Consider the following 12749-nt stretch of genomic DNA (forward strand, 5'->3'; position numbering starts at 1 on the left):
ATTTCCAGCTCCACTGGTCAAGCCAGTTGTCGGTACAAGATAGCATTCTAGGTTAAACTGTAGGCTGTTGCCATTTTTCTCAATGCACAACTGCGCATTGAAATTGCAATAATATAAGCAGTAGACCTTCAAGCATTAAGCAAATAATATGTTTATAAATAAGTATAAGTTTAATTTGCAGACATTTAAATAAACTATGTTTTGTTTGTTTTGGTTTGCTTCAGAGAAAAGTGTGTTTTTATTTTATTTATTTGTGTATGTAGTCTTCTACAGTTGTCTCTCTGCCCCAAGATAAATCACAACATTGCTAGTGTGTAGATAAAGGTGGATAGGTAAATAATCATCACCAGCCACTTGAGATACATGGACAAAAAGGGATAGAAATGTGTATTAGTGCATTTTTCCATCAGCTTCTTCAGCTCTGCCATTAGTGGGCTTCAAGCAAGAGACCAGCTAAACCCCACTGACACACAACCAGCCCCCAAAACTGAAGTAATAACGGCCGTGTTTGTGCTCCAGCTCAAACATGCCAATCTACAGCATATAGAGGTTCATACTGAATTCATAATTGCATAATTTCATATGATTGCATGTGCTGTGGGCTTGCCTAACAACTTAATGAGGCCTTCATAAAGCTAGTGGTTCCACTTATAAGAGCATAATAAAAGACTACAAGATAAAAGGGCATACACAGACAAACACAGGCAGCCAGTCGGATCGGCCCTGAGCTGAAAAGAGTTGAAATTATTAAAATGACAGAGTGAGTTTAAGACTCTCATTATACTCTGTCAACAGCAGCTCAGTTCATCACTGCCTGTGAGTGTATCTGTGGTTTCCATGTCACAGCCTTCTGGGACGTCATTTGCTCCCAACCTTTTCTTTCACCATCGCCGAAGGATTGACCAAGACAAGACTCACACAGACACTCCTCCTCAGGAGAGCACAGATCTCACACACACCAAACCGGGCCTAACTATGCTGTCCTAATGACTCCAGTGATTGTTGTGTAGTTGTTGTTGTTAATGAAGAAAGCTGCCGGAGCCAGAGGGTTGTATGTGTGGCGAAGCTCTGACTTCTGGTAAATGGCTCCTCGTTGCCGTCGGCCTTTGTGAGTCAGCCACGATGCCTCCAAAGCTAGAGTGTTGGTGTTGGTCGCTTTATTACAACTGCTGAAAGTGATGCCACATCTGCAGCCCACACACTGGTGGGGACCCCTGTCACTGCAGACTCATTAGCAAAAGCTACAGCTGCGCCAAAATCAGCAAAGAATCAACAAAACAAATAGCTTTCTAAATAAGTTGCAACGTGTCACAGCCCAGTTGGCTGCTACAAAAGCAACCGTAGTTGTTAACCTGCACACCTTCACAACATCCATCGCAATCTAATGTTTCTGAAATGTTATAAATTATGCATCAATGAGCGAGCAGGTCTTACAGTTCTGCAACATTGAAATGTGTCAATCAAACAAGTGCTTTCAAGGCAATCCCCTTTACATTATCATGGAACTGTATATTCAGTTTTTTTGTGGAAGCTTTTCGTTTATTACAGAACATCTTGGTACTTGTTATACTTGCATCATAAACCTGATCCAAGATGCTTTAGCAGAAATGTACATTTGGATTAAAAAAAGTATATAGCCAGATTTACAATACAGGTCTTCAGTACATACAAACAAATGCTTAATATCGCATTTTGAAAGTGGACTGACGATGGTGAATCCCCATCGTCACTGACTGGATCGGTAGCCTTAGCAGCGGAGCTCCCCTCGCTGGTGAGGGAGAGCAGCGAGATCAACTCAATACTTCAGTTCCTGGTGAAAATCGGATTGAAAGAAAATAAATGATGCGTTCACTACTGATGTACACACTGAAGGGCAATCGATTGCTTAACTTTGGGTCAACAAAAAAAGTCATCAAATATTACAGTTGGGGACTATTAATCTTTTACCAGAACTGAACTTATCAATAAAAATGTCCACCTCTATTTTGAAATGAAAATGTGATTTAGAGAGTGAGAGACTGGCAGTGCGATAGCACAGAGAGTTTGGTCAAGAGAGATGGCCATTAACAGTGCAAATGAAGGGAAACATGTAATGACAGGACCCAAGAGTCACTGATGAGGGTGATGGATGGTTTTCAATTCAAATATATGGCAGATCATTACTCACCGCAGACTTAAGCACGTGAATGCGGCGCATTTTCGCACACTCACTCATGCTCTCTCTCATTCTCTCCCTTATTAACCTTCTGCTCATCCACTTGCACTGCCTCACACGTGCTATTCAGCATTGTATTGTATTGTGAGCCTTACAATTACAATGTAATAACTTTGGAAAACACTCATGTATACATGGAAACACACACACACAAAGAGCGTCAGTAACCGTTGCCATATTACGTACTCTCATTAGTCAAAGAAGGAAAGCACTGCCACAGTTTTCCTCTGTCTTCTGTTTTTCTTTGCCGCAAATAATAATAATTGACTTTAACCAATCGCTTATTATTTTCTGTTTATTTTTATTTTTTTGCATACAAAATGTATAACATTTTGACAAATAGCAATTAAAGAATAATAAGAGTTCAATATGATATCTTAAAATTGATTGTTTTGTCTAACCAGCAAATTAATTAACTTGCAAACATCTGTTATTTTTTGTAAGAGAAAGAATTATTTATTGAGGGCTGCTATTACTGATTATTTTGATTGTTGATTATTTAGTTTATATTTAGATCCTTCTGAAACCGTTATCTCCTTGACATAGCCTTGTCCTTCATGCAGGTGCACTGATATTTTTCACAAACTGTCCAAAACCCAATACTCAATGAAAGAAAGCAAATCCTCATATTTAAGACTCTGTGACAAAGATTTATTTTGGCACCTTGGCTCATAAACGGTCCAACCGATTGCACAGTTGTCAAAATTTTCAACAAGTTCTAAAACTCGTCATTAAAAAAACCAAGGTCAAGTGAATACAATACGGCAGTAACTGGCAAATGTGTATTTTTATTTGAAGAAAAACATAAAAAATGTATTTAGGGCTGCGACTATGAATATTTTTTATTATGGATTAATTATTTAGTCACCAAAAAAACACAACAATATTCAATTAGTGGAAATATTTAAATAACTAAAAGCAGCAGCTTCTGATATTTGAGAAGTAAGAACCAGAATTTTTAAAGCATTTTTTTATGTGTCATTCACATTTCAACACAGCATTCCTCTTTGTTCTGTCTTGGTGCCTTAGTGTGCCCTTTGCCCCTTATGTTGCCGACCTTGTTTGCTCTGCTTAAATGGTAAGTGTGGCACCATTGATTCATTCGATTATCAAAACTACTGCTGTGCATTTTCTGATGATCAACTAACTAATTGATTAATGATTGGCCACTGAAGTGATCAACACACTGTTCAGCTCTACACACTGCCGCCCTGGCTGTGATAAAGACTGACAGAAAGGCTTGATGTTTTTCCCCCAATGCAACTTCTCTCTTCTCTCCTTCTGGTCTTCAACACTTTCTCTGCAGTCAAGGGAATCAGTGTGTGGGGTACAGAGGTGCTGAGTAAACAGTGGTTCTGCAAAGTGCTTTTTCCCGGGCTCTGTATACCAGGGTAATAGAGGCAGTAATGGAGTTTGTTCAGGCTAAGGTAATCCTGGAGCTGTGAGCGCAGCATCTGCCGCTGTTTCCCTCTGACGCTCTTCTGTTCCACAGCAGGTACTGATACTGTTGAAGCTGTCACCGCTACTGTCCCACACTAGCCGTTTGGGAGCAAAGCAATGTGTTTGTGTGAATGTGTACACAAAAAGTGTGTCAAAAATATATATGTTTGTGTGTATGTCTGTGTGCAAACATTGCATACAGATAAAGTGAGGATTTGCTCAAATATGTGTGTCTGTGGAAGAGGGAAGGTGTCTGGATATGTGTGTGTGTGTGTGTGTGTGTGTGTGTGCGTGTGTGTGTGTGCGTGTTTGGTGGAAAAGTCTGTATCTGTGTATGTGTATGTGTGTGTGTGTGTGTGTGTGTGTGTGGGTGTGCGTGTGTGTGTGTGTTTGGTGGAAAAGTCTGGATCTGTGTGTGTGTGTGTGTGTGTGCGTGTGTGTGCGTGTGTGTGCGTGTTTGGTGGAAAAGTCTGGATCTGTGTGTGTATGTGTGTGTGTGTGTGTGTGTGTGTGTGTGTGTGTGTGTGTGTGTGTGTGTGCGTGTTTGGTGGAAAAGTCTGGATCTGTGTGTGTGTGTGTGTGTGTGTGTGTGTGTGTGCGTGTGTGTGCGTGTTTGGTGGAAAAGTCTGGATCTGTGTGTGTATGTGTGTGTGTGTGTGCGTGGGTGTGCGTGTGTGCGTGTTTGGTGGAAAAGTCTGGATCTGTGTGTGTATGTGTGTGCGTGTGTGTGTGTGTGTGTGTGTGTGTGTGTGCGTGTTTGGTGGAAAGGTCTGGATTTGTGTGTGTATGTATGCGGTGAGAAAGAATCTAAAAAATATATGTTTGGATGTGATAGCTCACCTTTGGGAGGTGGGATAAGAACAAGGCTGGCGGCTAGGAATGAATTTACGGGGCCCGATCTCCCAGAAACAATTTCTTTATGTGGGTTACACACATTTAGAGTGGCTACTCGTCCCCCCTGGGCCTCGGCACACCACACACAGCTACTGGAGATGGCCAATGAAATACAGAACACCTTTTGTAGGACACATGCTTTTTATTTATTTTTATTTATCCCCTGTAGCTTTCTTTCCTTTGCTCTCTCTCTCTCTGGGTGTAGGTCTCTTTATCCTGCTTCTCATTCTTGTTCTTTCTTTTTTAATTATCTCATATTCTTTTCTGATCAATCACAGCTACAGCGAATAAAAACAAGATTACCTTTTCCACTACACTTTTCTATTTCTTCCTGATTGCTCTCCTTGTCGTTGTCTCTCTTTCTCTCTGTATCTCTGGACAGCAGCTCTGACAGTATTCTCATAAACCAGAGGGCTTCTTGGTAGGAGAGAAGGATAAAGGGAGGGAGAGAGACATGAAGGAAGAGGGAGCATAATCGTTTAAAGTGCACATGGAGACATGAGGAAACAAGTCCTGTGGACTCACGGACATTGCTTCTCACATACAGCCATTCATTTTCCAAAAACTAAAGCATCCCTGTGGCACAGGGTTTAAGACACCCACTATGACCTTTGTTGCATCTCTAGCCCTTATTTCCACTTTTTCAATAATCATATGTAATAAAGGCGTAAAACAGTAAACAAATGTAAAAGCAAAGATTCATTTAAAACCGAGTCTTGACCGAGATAGTTCTTCTTTACCACATTATCCTCTCCATCTCATGTTATTTCAGTTAAATAGTTTACCTGGTTCTAAAGGTGATCTAACGTGAGTCAGCCAAGGTGGCAATTCATTTGTAAGTAGGGACACATGAGGAGAAGTGCTATTTGGTTGTGTTTTATTCATTGGTCCGGTTCCACAGCCATCACAGAAAGGAGGCAACAATTACTTTATGTTTCCTAAATGACATGGCACAACAGAAGATATAAATGCATGTCAAAATGTTAACCTTTATTAAAAAAAATAAACTCTGAATAATGTTATCTTCTGCTCAGTTGAAAGTAATTTCCATTCTCCCTTTCTCTATCATCATTTTTCGATATTTACTATAATTCTCTCCATGTCTAACTCTCCACCTATACTCTCTTTGTCACATCTATAGTCCTGTGATTAGTAATGTGAGTAGAAAAAAAATTATTGAATGAACTGATGATGTTTTAACGTTTCATGATGGTATTCTAGCCTTTGGCCATATTAAAAATACATTTGAGAACCATTCTAGGAGCAAGTGACTGCACATGTATTTGTTTCATTTAATGCTTTTCTCTATTTTCCACATAAACCTCAGCACCTTATCTTGCCCCCCCCACACACACACACACACACACATACACACACATACACACACACACACCCTCTACCTGCCACTTCCCTGCATCTCTACTCTCCTGTCAATCATGTCTCACTGTCAGTTCGCTTCCTCCCCATTTTGTAACTCCCTCCCTCCACTTCTCAACCTTGTCTCTTGTATGTTTCTTCCAGAGGCTCATGAAAAAACAGGGGGAGAGTAAGAGAAACAGACGGATGGAGATGGAGCATGTCCAAAAGATGTGCATGGTTTGGGATGACCAGCTTTGTATGAATCAAATCACCTTGTGTGCACACACAAGGATTTTATAAACAAGTCAAGGTCATTAAAATGCCAAAAATAGCAAAACAATAACATGATCAGGAGACACAATAACCATGAAGGCTGTTCTCATACACTGTTCTTCACCTCCAAAGATGAATTCATTATAATTTGTATATATATGGATATATATATAAATTATAATAATATAAAAAATATATATGGATATATATGGATATATGTGTGTGTTTGTGTGTGTGTGTGTGTGTGTGTGCGTGTTTGTGTGTGTGCGTGTGTGTGTGTGTGTGTGCATGTGTGTCACTTGATCAATTTACAGAGTCCTGAGCCATGACATGTCCCATAACATACATACCTAACTTCCATGCAACAAATGTCACTACAGTCGTTACTGTAACCTAAACGATGACTTCTTTGTGATGTAACGTCTGTACTGAAGTAAAATTACTTCCATTACATATTTGGAACTTTTGTATTAGTAAGTAACAACACTTCTTATTTGAACCCCAAACACAGTCTTTCCTGAAACCTAACCAAGTAGTTGGGGCTTGGACGAGTGCACTGCTTGCTCGTGTCGCTCGACATTCATTGGAAAACTCACAAAGAATAATCAGTTTAGATATCATACGAACCATTGTAAGAGGATATGGTGCACCACGTTACCTCTCACAGGTTATTACAGTACATATCCAGAGCAACTCAGAGCATCGACCCTGCGACCAAATTGATGCACCATGTGCACTGTCGCCAATAAAGGTCATCTAATGAATCACCACACAGAACATCAGGTGATCCGCTGCTGCTGCAGAAGACGCCCACCACTGCTTTCAGGGTGATGACAGTATACAGGCTCCACACACACTTCACAATTGTTATGTTTAGACCCTGTATGTTCCTGTCACGTGAAGACAAACCACTGCGAGACGTTATTAAAACTTAGGTTCCTTATATGTTCTTGCATGAAATATGGCAACAACAGACTTATCATTCAGTATACCATTGGACACAGCATAGGTCATAGATATTATAGTCAAAGTGAGGTGAGCAGCTGTTTGCCTTGCTAAAGCTCTGCATAATACGCACTGAACCCACTACCATATGTCCGCATATACGCACAGCGAAGACCCACCTGCCCCCTTCGTGCATGTGTGTGTGTGTGTAGGTGTGTGTGTGTAGGTGTGTGTGTGTGTGTGTGTGTGTGTGTGTGTGTGTGTGAGAGAGAGAGAGAGAGAGAGAGAGAGAGAGAGAGAGAGATAAGCAAGCCTCACAAGGCTGTGCAACACCTGAAACAACCGCAATCATTTGTCTTTGCTATATATAAATTCACCACCACGAGAATAAAACCCGTATACCATGCAAGAGTAGGCTGATGGGAAATTACCACGAGGCAATCTTTTTGCATAACTCTTGCCTTCATAGCTACAATCAATTCCTTGTATATTCCCGAAAATAGAACGGAAGAAATTCCTTCTGTGCGTAACTGGTTTTCAAAGACCAGATATTGAGTGGACTGTTGTAAAGCATATTAATCCTGCTTGGCAGGTGTGCCACTAATTGACTTTGTCTCACGCGCACTGCAAACAGTTACCAGCAAGCGCATTAAACCAGTGGGCTGCACCGGGCTGTTGTGTGCAGGTGTAAAGGCGTTGATCGATACCTGTTGGTGCGGTGTAGTCTTGTTCCGTTAGCCCAGCAGGTGATCCTCTCTCCTCATAGCCGCTCCGCTATCCGAGACGGAGGAGAGGCTCGCATCCCCTCTCCGGTACCATACAACGGCTCCTCTCTCACCGGCCGCTTAGGTTCGACTGGAGCGGAAAAGTTACACCATACTCTCCAAAAATAGAGAGCAACGAAGCTGGTGTAAGATTCAGACCTCCAGCGGCTACTCCGGCGCGAGAAAAGGTCCCCTGAAAGTTCCGCTCCTCTCCTCCGCTTTTGCACAACGGGTGAAAACAGGAAACTTAGTTATTAGGACATACCAACATGAAGAAAACATCCAACCTAAAACCTCCCCAAATCAGGCTTTTGTTTTGCTCCGAGAATTCCCCGTTTATCCTCTTTAGGGGGAAGCGGCGAGAAAGTAGCCGAGTGTGACGGGACAGAGGTGCGATGCGGTCGGGGAGTCAGGCAGACTGTTGGTGCGCTCCTGCCTCTCCGCCTAGAAGACAGAGAGCGCGGCTTCACTGTCAGCTGGAAGCGGAGCAGCGCTCCCTAGCGGCCTAATTATGGAACAGATAACTAGAGAGGCGCATGAAATACATGTAAAAGATGCTGTACAGTAATGTGCAGAAACCCATATGGCCGAGATCTGTTGGATGTATGATATGTGTCCTCTCTTGTCAACATAGACGGATAAACAGAAAGAGACATGAGCTAATGCCTCTTGCCCTATCAGAAACCACACACACGCACACACACACACACACACACGCACACACACGAATACACAAACAGTCACACGATTCCAAATGCGTCAGCAATGGCTCTCTGGGGGATGGATGCTGGACAAAGTCTGAAATGTTTGTGTCACTTCAAGAAGGACAAACCCATATTGGATCTCCCACACCCTCCCCCTCGTCTCTCTCTCTCTCTCTCTATCCTTCTCTCACAGTGTGTGAAGTTCAAATTAAATTGAACTCACTTTAGCTGAGCTGTGGGCATTTCCCGGAAGACTAGAGCAACAGGAGCAGAGGGGTGATCGACACCATGCCCAACCAAATTGACCTGAGTGTGAGTGTGTGTGTTTGTGTGTGTGTGTGCGTGTGTGGGTGTGGGTGTGGGTGTGCGTGTGTATGTGTGGTCTCAGTCCTCCACTGCCTGGAATGACCTGAGCTGCCCAAAGAAGTTTACTCACAACAAATGACTTTGTCCAGACTCTGTGACTCTGCAGTTCATTTGAGGAAGCAGCCCCATGGCTCTGGGGTGTAACTGTGTGTGACTGTGAGTGTGTGTGGGGGTGGGGGTGGGCGGGGGGGGTCTCGTCTGTCTTCAAGAGAAGAATAAGAATATAAGAATATACACTTTTATTAATCCCCAAGGGGAAATTAGTTCTCTGCATTTAACCCATCCTTAGTTATACTGAGCTAAAGCCGCCCCAGGTAATAGTAATACGTACCAAGGCCACGGAAGTCATGCAGTTGAGACACTTGGTCATAAAACACTAAACACACAAACACAGCCAATGAAAGTATACAGTTGAGGTTGAAGTGGTGTGTGTGTGTGTAGTGTCGCCTTTATTGGAGTCAGCATGCAAGTGTGCCTGTGAAGTGTAATCGAGGTGATGAAGTATGATTGCACACATGGATGACAGGTTAATTGATCCATAGTGGGGGCGTGATTGTGCGTATGTGCATATATCATTTCACCCAGTGAGCTAATTTATTACTCTGACAAAGAGTTCAGATTACTGAACTCTCCTCTTCTTTCTGTCCCCCTTCTTGAGCCTTCAACATTCTCCTCTTTCACGCGTATCCTCTCTTTCTTTCTCACGCTGTTTTATATTTCTCATTCTTTGATTCCTTCATGTCTTCTTAATAAACCAAATCATTTTCATTCTCGGTCTCTCTCTGTGTCTGTCTATCTATTGCTTTCTCTCTCTCTCTCTCTCTCTCTCTACAAGTAACAGGGTAAATCATGGATCACCACGCCATCGGATTTGTCTTCGACAGCGTTCTCTGGCAGCAGTTGAACTCAGCATGTGGATTGTAAGATAACAAATAGAGAAACACTTGCGAACACGATCACTGGGCTGCTTGTAATTCCTTTGGGATCTATGGCATTTGCACACATACATCCTCACCCACACACATGTCTACGCACACAAGCACACACTCCAATTGTCAGCTTCCCAATCACACAGAGAGGGATTTAAGATGTGCCAATCAGAGTGCTTGGTGCATTTCTGTCACAGAATAGATAGTCAATTCCCAGAGAGAGAAGCTTTACAGACCACATGACGGCCCAGGAGAGTCATGTTGTGTGTACATGGAGAGCACACACACAAACACAGCTATGTGGACGTATTAATAGAGCAGCTCAAAGAAATGTAATCACGTTTGCTTGTCACACATTTCTTTTAATCACTGAAGTGACATCAGCTCAACGAAACAACTGAAATGGAGAAATACTCTGCCGGACCATGAGATAATCCTTGCAGGCAGGAGGAGTTTGCCATGTGGCCTTCCATATAATAATCAGAGCTGTAAATGAATGCAGACAATGTACTATGGAGCAGTGGTCACATGCAAAACTCAAAGAGAAAATGATGAAAACTATATTTCATAATTTGTTTCTCTCAGAACTTAGCTCACAACTTCCTGAAGAAGTAGATCTTAAAGCCACTATATCAATATTTCTATCTATCGATTATTGTAAAGGAACATGTGACCCAGTGCAACGCTGTGGCTCATTTAAGTTTAAATAAGCTAGTATATCAGGCATTTTGCTCCACGGCCAATGCTCGACAATATAGTTAATGGATCTTTTTATGGGATTTGTTGCTATAACAAAAAATATGGAATAACTTCAGACCTATATCTTTTAAGAAAAATGCCATTTCCCATGCAGCTATCCTTTACAGTATATTTTAACTGAAATCCTAAAACATACCAAGCACCATACAGCGTAGCATTTGATGTAATGTAAAAACATCAAACTAAAGATGTTTGTACACAGTATTCTGTATACAAATGGGCCTGTGTTCAAAGGCCTTGCCGGATGACTCTTATTAGCAAAACCACGTGGCACCGAATGCTGAGTACGTCGCTTCATTTAGAATGAACACACAGGGACACACACTTTGTGTTCTGTGTTGCCTTGGCAGGCAGTAATACCAGCATTAGCATATGAAAGACGGCAGCTGGAAGGTGTAGCTGTCACTGTTGTTGTTTTTTGTTGCTTGTTGTGTTATCCATTTGGATGGCAGCTCCTCTGTTCTTGTTAAACTCCCTCCCGTCTTTCTGTGTGTCTCCTTCTGTCTGTCAGTCATGTTCCTTTTTTTCTCCCCCATGTATCACATCCCTCAGGGATGTAGAGGATATGCAGCACATGCATGTATGAAGGGTGGGTGGACACCTATTACAGACAGCTCGGACCAAAATGGGGTAGACATGCATTGTTCATCATATTTGTTGTCATTTTTCTTGGTCCAAATTCAAATATAAAAATCTGGAAAATCTCAAACTTATTTTCCAAAATATCAGAAATATCTGCAGTCATTTGTAAATCCAATAGAGCTCAGTGAGCTTCTTCTTTAAAAACTTGATTAGTGCTTTTATGAAGAATGGGATTTGAAGTTAGAGGCCGTTAGTGCAGTTGAAAGACACAGCTGCCCTCGCCAAAGAACCCTTTTTCTCAAATAGCAGCAGGGTGCAACCTACTAACCGAACTCCCTCTCCTCTCATCTGTTTCTCTCTTTCCCTCACTTAAAGATGTAAATGTTCAAACAGACTAATTCCTTCAAAGCTCCGATGAGCATGAAAGATCCGTCTCCGCCCTCATTGCTAATTGATGGCCTTGCGTCGCAGCATGAACACTCAATGAGCCTTGCTTGAGACTCTCATTAGCATTAACTACACTAGAGTTAGCCACATGCAAATTACATGACGGACATCCTAGAAACACCTTTTTTCTGATCAGCTTTCTGTCACGTTAAATGTATATATAAATGAGTTGAATGATCCCCATTGCTCCAAAAAAGAGACAGGAAAGCCTGGCAGTTGTTTAGATGGTCAGACTAATGTTGCTTTCTTCCTCACATTTCTTTGTGACCGGTCAAACCACAGGTACACGCTTCTTTTTCAGCTTGAGTTTTTCCCCTGGGAAAGCCAGTGTGGCATGTGGCCGTGGGCAGTTGTTGAACCTGAGACACACGAGCAGCAGGACAGATTGATTGACAATATTTCCCAGTTGGTATGGCAGCACCTGGAGATCCTCCAGGAAGAGCTGGGAGGATGCTGCTTTTAGAAAAGATCAGCTATGATGTTCAGCTTAGCCTGTTGCTATGGAACCCTCAACATAGAGGAGTGAACCGATGAATGAATGCAGGTGAAGATGATGCATTTAGTAGTTTTTGTAAAATGACTCTCATCTCTTTCAAAGCGGCATTAATTCATTCAAGCTGTAAATACAACATTGTCAAATGTTGATTATGTTAGATTGTTATGACAAACATATTAAAATAACGTGTGGTTTACACATCGCACATGACACTTATTACATTATTTACAGCTGCCTGATATGGCTGGGAACCAGGTTATTGAGAGCAATGAATGTGAGTGCAGGCTATAAAAAATAAGGCAAAACAAAAAGCTGAAAGACACCAGAAGAGTTGAGGGGAAGTGTAAATGTGGGATATAATAAGTGGGTTTGTCATGAAGAGCGAGCCCTCTCATACATTGAGACAATATACACATGGCGATAAGTGTAGCTTTAAAGAACAGTGTGTCTCATTTAGAAAGATTAATGGGCAGAAATGGAATATAATGTTCATAACTTTGTTTAAATCAGTGTATAGCGACCTGAAACTGTGGAAGCTAACCACAGAGTGCACCACCTTGCACCGATGTGTTTCTA

General features: G+C 41.9%; 1 protein-coding gene across 1 annotated transcript in view; it reads right to left on the reverse strand.

Moving 5' to 3' along the window:
- LOC130200144 (chemokine-like protein TAFA-2) overlaps window positions 1-8277 on the reverse strand; it is a 77288-nt gene extending 69011 nt beyond the window's left edge. Inside the window, exon 1 of the mRNA XM_056424150.1 lies at window positions 7834-8277. The gene's annotated coding sequence lies outside the window, so the exon portion shown is untranslated. The remainder of the gene's footprint in view (window positions 1-7833) is intronic.
- Between the last annotated feature and the right edge of the window lie 4472 nt (window positions 8278-12749).

This window comes from Pseudoliparis swirei, chromosome 9 (genome assembly GCF_029220125.1).
Source record: "Pseudoliparis swirei isolate HS2019 ecotype Mariana Trench chromosome 9, NWPU_hadal_v1, whole genome shotgun sequence".
Classification (NCBI taxonomy): Eukaryota; Metazoa; Chordata; class Actinopteri; order Perciformes; family Liparidae; genus Pseudoliparis; species Pseudoliparis swirei.